Here is an 8482-nt window from a genome sequence, read left to right as displayed (position 1 = left end):
TTGGTGCGGTCACCGGTCAGGACTCAGGAGTCACTGGCTGTGTGGGCACGCCGTCGCCCGCACCCCCTCCGTCGATGAGGGAGGGACGGCGACGACGACGACGACGGGTGTTCCGGCGTCGCCTACTACTCGCCTCCACCGGGCACCACCTGCGCTCCGCTCCAACCCCCCGGACCCCGCCATGGCCCGTGTGCCTCACATCGTCGCGGCAGAGAATTCCGCGGCGCATTGAATGCGCGGGTTCACACCTCGTCGATCGCCCCCACCGGCGACAGTTCCGCGGACCGCGACCTTCCGCGGCGCGCGCGGGGGGAGAGGGGGACGAGACGACGGCGACCCCGTACTGGCGACCGCATCGTTGGCGCGTCACACCTCGCGCTTTTTTGCCGTTCACACCTTCTCATCCATCCGCTGCCCCGTTGCGTCCTTCGCGAGCGCGCTCCCCGGCCGCGCGCGTCCAACGGGTGCAGGTCCGTCCCGTGCTCTGACGAGTGACGACGAGACGGATCATCACGTAGCGTGGCGGCAGTTCTACGAGGAGATCGCGGGTCCTTCGGTCGTTTTCGTCTGTTTTCTCTGTTGCTCTCGGCGATCCGATCCGGAGGTGGGATCTCGGGCGGGGCGGGGAGAGGTACGTGAACAGCGAGGGGTTTTTTGACGTGAGAACACTGGGATCCGGCGTGATCCGCGCGAGTGATATAAATGCACGACGAGATCACTGTGTGTGTCTCCCTCTATCTCTATCTCTGTTGGAGGACGATGGATCGATGATGAGAGGCCACCGTGACGTGCGTGTGCTCCCAGGACTATTACCTTTCAGCAGTTCATCACGTGAAAACGGGAGAGCTAGCATGTGAACGCGATCCTCTATCCGATTGAAATCCTCGGCGCCAAACCGCGAAGCTGACTCCTACCTGGCGCGCGAGGTGAGCAGCGAGCGGCCGGAGGGTGGGGCCACAGCAAAACGCGCTGGTGCCGCTGCTGCCCTACTGGTGGCCTGCTATCCGCCTGTCCCCCACGCGGCCGATCCATGCTGCACGTTTGTTTCTTTTTTTTCTTTTCTATATATTTTTTCCTATTCAAAATTTTCCCAAATAGATTCAAGTAAATATAAATTTGGGTATAAATTATGTGTATAAATTTTTAACCACGTTCTTGTAAAATTGTGTCAAACATTATGTGTATATCATAAAAGTTTGTTACAAAATTTATTACATAAGTTGTTGTTCGAAACAATTTATGCATATAAATCATGTGTATAATTTTAACTTTATAAAAATAAAAGAATCAAAGTTGTCCTTTAGAATTTGTATATAGAAGTATAAGTTCTGCACACCATTAAAGTCGTGCTAAAAAATTATCCCATAAAAAGTTGTTGGTACGAAGTTATGCATCAAAATTATGTATATGAAGTAATGATATTTCAAAAATAGAAAGTTATGGGATTTAAAATTTTCCGAAAATGGAAGTTCGGGGAGTAGGAGAAGCTGTCAGATATCGGTGGCTAGCAAGCCTGCTAGCGCGTGCTAGCTTGTATGACCCGCGCCAAACCACCCACCCAATGACCCAAACCATTCGACGGCCTCCACCCCTGCACGTCTCCAAGTCTAAAAGCTTCTTCTTCGGGACCGTCTATATGTCACATGGGTGAAACAGAGGCTCCCCTCACTCGATTTTTAAGCCATCAGATCATCATACAACGACTCATGTTCATCTTCTACCTCCCGCTAGCTTCACCTTGTTGCTCTGCTTCTTTACCGCCCGCCTCCTCCTCGTGCCCCCACCCTTTTGCCGTGGGTGGGCTAGGGTCTCACCCGAGCTCCGCGCCGACCGGCCGGCGTGGACGGCGGCTCCCTTCCTACCCTCCCGCCACCACCTCCCACCACCATCGTCGCGGACGTCATCCCCCGTCCCAGCACCGTCCAACCAGCCTCCTCCACCCGGCTCCGGCAGGTCGGCCTTCCCTCTAGGGCCGCGGTGAACTCCCACCCTAGAAACCCCGAACTTCTAACCTCAGAAATCCAGAATCCCTAGCCTCGAAATCCCTAATCTCGCTAGAATTGGCCGGAGTTGGAGAAGAAAGCATGCAAATGGAGAGGAATAAAAATGGAGTGACACAAATAGTGATAGCTTTTCTTTTTCATTTCCTTTTTAGCCGAGGTTCTCATTTTTAGTTTTTATAAGAAAAAAGGTTTTTGTTCATGAATGATCCGAGCTGACACGGGAATGTGTTGGCGACAGTCCGACCGACCTGCATGGACGTGCGCCTGGCTGGTCAGCACATCTGCACATGGCAGACGTTCACGCACGAGCCGGGTGGCCGCAGAGACACGCCGCCACGTTGAAAAGGCCGAGCGCGTAGTAGAGGAATACTTTTGTTTCTGTTCGTGTCCATCACATGCAGAAGCGCTACGCCAGTTCAGACTTCAAGCTCGCGGTTTTGCATTGCTTTTGCGGACGGCTGCACGCGATGTACTGGATCAACTTGACCCACGAGTGCAAGGGAAGGGTACAGACAAACCTATTCTTATTCACACCTAAATCTAAATAATCATTATTCACTCTTTACGCTCCACAATCCCATCCATGTCCAATGGATAATTAACTTTACACTATATATATATATGTATATACACATATTCAATAATTGATTAATTGTAACCTTTTCATACTCTACCCTCCCCATTTCTAATAGATATATAATTTTCTACTCTCCCCAATTGAAATGGGTAAATAGTGGGAAGCCCCATGAGTAAATAGTCTGGCAGCCAGCTTGACCAGCGACATGGTTGACCTGACCCTGTCAAGGTCTAGCTTGTAAACGTAACAGGAATTGCTGGATGAGTTTGACTTTGCCGGCGATGCTCGTACAGTGCATGTACGGCACGTATGTACTTGCTTTTGCTCTATCCTCTATTCTATCCCTAAATACTGGTCTTATCCTCGCGTGGAAAAAAAGACTACGATTACTTTTTTTCTTTTTTGTTTTCCTTGCCTCCTTGGTGATGATCTTGGAAATTGGAATCAACTGGTTGGGGAACAAGTAAACGGAGCAATTTTAGTTCTATGATAGTACTATAGTAGTCGCATAGTTTTTTAAAAAAATTTTCCAAGTAATCGCAGTATTATGCGACTCTGTTAAGTCAGAACAAGCCTGTGACGTTAGATTTTTTGCTCGTGTCAACAAATCACTGGAGAGGACAGACAGGTCCATGCTGGATGCCTGAATCTATAAGGTAATCAAAAATAGACCAATGACTGTTATCTTTAGCGTGTGGTGCTCACCGGCAGCAAGCAACTTTTCTAAAAAAAGTTTATCAGATGACGACTCTGTATCAGACTAGGATCCAGGTATGAGACTTTCGAACTAGGATGACATGCGCACAGTAGAAACACACCGTGACCAGTCAGTTTTTTCCACGAGCTATCAAGCATTATTAATTATTGGTGAGTTCATCAGGCCTCTCGCAAAAGTTATCGACGAGTGGACATGCTTCATTGAGTGCAATTCAAGATGCGCTCATACTCTAGCAGCAATTGACAGATCGATTAACTAAGCTTTTTTTTATTGGGAACGCAGATTAAAATGTTCTTGTGTCTTTTTCTTTTGAGGAAAACCAGGATTGGTGCAGGACACGGCCGTACGTTTTGTACTTTGATGTAGTTTGGTTGATTGATTCCCTGAGATTTGCTGGCGTTTACCTAACACACACTATATTACTTCTGACAGACAAATCATTGCTGCAGTATTATGTTATTATGATCTGCTAAAATCATGCAGGTTTGCTTGTGCTAGCCATCAGATATACGGACGGTAGTGCCCTTTTTGGATTGAAGTGGTTGGGTCAGACAAGAGATTGCTACTGCTAGACAGGGCAGTTGCTTGCCCCAAAGGTCAACCGTCCTTTGCCCGTACAAAACGTCACATATCATGTGCTTGTAACCAACATCGTGTGCCGGTCGGCTAGCATGAACAAATCGAAAGGTCAACTTCTGTAGCATGGCTCTTATCCTCTACTCCCTCCGTTCCAATCATCTACTCCCTCCATTCCAAATTGTAGGTCGTTTTAGCTTTTTTAGTTTCGTAGATATTATTATGCATCTATATATAGTGTATGTCTAGGTGCATAATAATATCTATAAACCTAAAAAGTCAAAATGACCTACAGTTTGAAACAGAGGAAGTACTAAACAACCAACTTGTTGGCCTCTAGGTTCTTTTTTATAACTCACATTTTTTATAACTCACAACGTTTTCTTAATCTCCTACGGATGATTGTCATATAGCTAGCTCTTAGTACTTCGTATAGATGTTACGTTCAAGCATAAACAAAACATAATAAGATCAGCTGCTGGGAACAATGATGATGGCAAGGTAAATGATTAGCCTGCATGTAGAGCCAACCGCTAATCTAGCAGTGATTTGTTGAGGGCCTTTAAAAGAAGTAGCAGGTAAAGTAGTTTGTTCAGGAGAGATGGAGAATCTATTTCCAAGTGCAGCTCTGAACATCGGTTTGGAACAGACAGTATATAATTCAGAGTTCGCTGTACCACATATCATTGTCGAAGCCTACACATCAGGGTGGCATGGACGTTGGGATTTCTTATCCGTTTGTTTAAGGGATGCAACCTTTGTCAGTTTGTGTAAGCTCTCATTACTAGGTCCATCTACAACTTGCTCAGAGCAGTAGACTTTCAAGTCTATTTTAAAAAATTTCGAAGATTTTAAATAGGACACTAGCTTCTTCGATTTTTTTTTAAAACAAGTGTTTGGAAGTAGCATAGAAGAATCCTATTATTTTTCAAATATATTGCACCGTTACTAGTTTTCAATTCATCATGGAAAAGAGTACCGTGCACGTTGCCGTGCATGCATGAATGAGTCTTGCAGGCTGGTTTGCAACTAGATTTTAGTCAAATCGAAGGTTTGGCTCGATCGATACAAGCAATTCCATGACAGTACTGAGAGACAGAAAATTCAGATCCAATTGCTTATGGATTGTAGCAGTTGCGTGGGGCAGCCCTGGCTGGCTGGGTGGGTGCCTTTAGCTGACTCACTCGCAATAACTTGTGGCACCATGACCTTATCAGTTGCACATATATACTTATCGCCGGTTTATAATCGGCTGGTCGGATCACAACAAAAATTCATCACACACATGGGCGGCTGATCGAAGCAGACGAGGATGATACAAAACAATGTCGATGCATGCATTTGGTCAAACGCCAGATTTTCAAACAAAATTTTGTCTCAGCCGCAGCTACTGTGATTTTTTTTCTATGTCAACTGGCTGCTTTGAGAATGGCAGCTGCTAGTCTTCCTCGAGATGTACAGACAAGCTTGCTGGCTAACTTAATAGTCCTTGGGATTTGTCCTTGCCAACAAGAGGACTCAAACATTGCTTTCTCAGAGTACTTTGCAGCAGGTTAAATTGACATATTTTTTTTTTTGAACGCAGCAGGTTCGATGTTCATGGCCGAACTAGTAAGTATATCGTCTTTTTTTATTTTGCGAGACAAGTAGTAGTATCTCGTCTGACTATGTATACAACTTTTTATACGTACGGGTGCGTTATTTTTTCCCAGTTGGATAAAAAGATTTGTGCATGTCAGCTAGGACAGAACTGAGGTGCTCTGTATTGGCTGGCGTTGGAAAATAGCAGGCACTTGCATGACCTGTGAACAAACGCTTTCGCAATCCAAAGTGAAAACAACCATTCAGCCATTTTCTTTGCAGTCAGTGACGAGCCGGAAGAAACGGGAGTAGTTTAGTTTGTGTTCCTGACGAGAGAGTGAGAAAAGATTGCTGGCCATGCCGTCACCTCTGCGCCTGCGTAAAGCCACGAGCACGAAGCAAACTTGACACGTTTTAATCATTATCGTTCTGCCATAATCTACATATCTCTATTCAAACTGCAATGATTATCGTTCAAACTGCAATGATCATCCTGTTAGAGCAACTTCAACAATAACCCTTAAACCAAAACTCCCAAATATTAAATGGGGTTCTCTCTACTTTTTCACGGGTCACAAAAATATCTTCAACTCCAGCAATAATCTTCATGGATAGAGAGCTCCCTGAATACCCGAGAGCGGAGGGGGAATTTGAAGATCTTCCTAAAATAGGGGGCAAGTAGATGATCGATTGAAGTTCGTTTTATTTGATTTGGACCTCTAAACATGGAGTATCCATGACTGTCCTTTCCGTACGAATATAATGGAACTAGCAGGCATGCAAATCACACACATATCTTTCGGTAAGTTAAGAACGCAGGTGAAGGTTCACGGCAGCTAGCTTCAAGTACACACGCATGTGTGTACATTGCCCGCTGAATTCCTTCTCCCCGTGCCATGGGGCAGAGCACACGATGTCACGTTCGTGGTGTGCCGTGTCTGTTTAGACTGAAACATCCATCGTTAATTACCTGCACTGTTCGAAAGATAACCCTCAACGTAACCGGCTAAAAGGCTAATGTTATAAGCTAGCTATAGGCTCTGCAAGCAGCTACAAGCTCCTAGTCGATCTAGGACAGGTGCTGTAGCTCGCAGGACCCAATCTTTGAGTAGTTGAAGAGTACTGTCCTGGTGTACTGTGTTCCCTTGCTTAACGTGAGAGATCGGGTCACCATATTTTTATTTTTATTTTGTTTTTTTGGCAGTGCCACACACGTTGGTTAACAGCTGATTGCTGAAACTGAAAGCCTCCCTCTGCTGGCTTTGGAAACGCGAGACCGCATGCAGCATCCTCCACTGACTGCTGCCACGTCGCCGCCGCTTGCCGTATCGCCGTTGCTCCTTTACACGTATGTGCACAGGTGACTTAAAAAACTCCAAACAAATCAGAAAGTCTACTCGTGGCTTTATTAGGCCTGCAAAAATCCGCATGCATGATTGCACACACACCTGTGCCTGGTAAAAAAAATTCAGAAACTGCACGGGCTGATGCTCCAACAGGTAGATCCGGACAAAACTACTCCGTCGACCAGCACATGTGAATAGGTTCTTGTAAATGGAGACCATCGGGAAGAGCAAAAACGGTCTTCAACTGGCCAAGAACTTCCGTTGGGCGCCACAACGGTGTCGCCGGCATTCACCGATGGATCATTGTCGCCGTTGTGGCATCTCGTTTGTGTGGTCGAGGAGGGGAATGCGTCTTGAATCCTTTGAAATTTTAGCAAACCAAACGAGCGAGTTAGAAGTTTCGCGAGGACTCCCAAATCTAACTTCTCGATCGTATGGGAATTAGACACGTAGATTATTTATCTGAGCGCCAATGCATTAATTAGTCCCCTTGATTTTTACTGCGAGGTTTTCAAACCATGTCCACTTCATCCTTTTTTTTTTATTTGGCTCGCGTCTTTCTTGTCATTTCTAATCTGTTGTGTTGTCGTGCCCTCTAAAGTGCCCAAATTGGAAAACACTCTTCCCCAACTAAAATACTATTTATTTTTTGAACTATTTTCTTGACAAAACTTGCCTGTTACCCTAGAAGAGCTTTTTCGCTGTCCCTGAAATTATACCAAGACGTACTAAATTATCTGTTTGGTTAGCAGAAGAGGTTGTACACCTGTCCACGAGGGATCAAACCCTAGGTGGGTTTTCAAATCATGTCCACCGCATCCATCTCTTTGATTTGCGCTCAAGTCTTTTCCGCATCCATTGTGCTGTCATCCCCATGTAAGTGCCCAAATTGGGAAACTCTCTTCCCCGCGAAAATACTAATTATTTTTTAATCGTTTCTTGGCACGTATTACCTCTTCTGTAGGGATCGCAAAATGTTGTTAGTTGTTCGTTGCTTTCAAATCTACAGAAAACTAATTTATTACGTATACGAAGAGGAAACTGCACTGAAACTACCAATGCAAATCAGAATCTTATCTCTTGCTTCCATTTTTTTCCCCCTAATGAACCGTCGGAAACGAGTTTCATATGTGTCTCGCTAGCATTTCTAATCCATTGTGCTGCCGTGCCCGTATATACACACATGCCCAAATAGAGAATTGTTTATTTTTTTTTCTTTCTGGTAAAAAAATATTGAAATCATTTCTAAAGAATTGTTGACATGTGCCACGTGAAATTTGAAAATGTCGATCGTTGAGGCTGTGCGCATTCTTTTTTACAAAACATGCAGAAAACGAACTACTACAAAAAGAATCGCTCCGACTACATCTACATGCACCTCCGCTTTAATTTAGACGCTCCGAATAGTTGTATCCTACTATCTTCTGCGTCCATCCCCCTCACCCCCCCCCCCCCAAAAGGGGGGGGGGGGGGAGGTGGCCCTCCTGTGACTGGTAACAGTGGTCGGGGTTATGGTTAGACGCCTATGTGCGCACGATCGACCTCGCCGTGCGGAAATATAAAATCAGCACACCCGCATCAAGATTAGTCGTGACACGTTAATTCTGATAGATTGAATATTCTCTTTTTACGTGCCTCCATCATTCACTTCCTTAATCCATGCGTAATGAGTTCGCGAGAG

This window comes from Setaria italica, chromosome VII (genome assembly GCF_000263155.2).
Source record: "Setaria italica strain Yugu1 chromosome VII, Setaria_italica_v2.0, whole genome shotgun sequence".
Taxonomy (NCBI): domain Eukaryota; kingdom Viridiplantae; phylum Streptophyta; class Magnoliopsida; order Poales; family Poaceae; genus Setaria; species Setaria italica.
The sequence above is the reverse complement of the archived record's forward strand: the minus strand, read 5'-3'. Positions refer to the sequence as shown.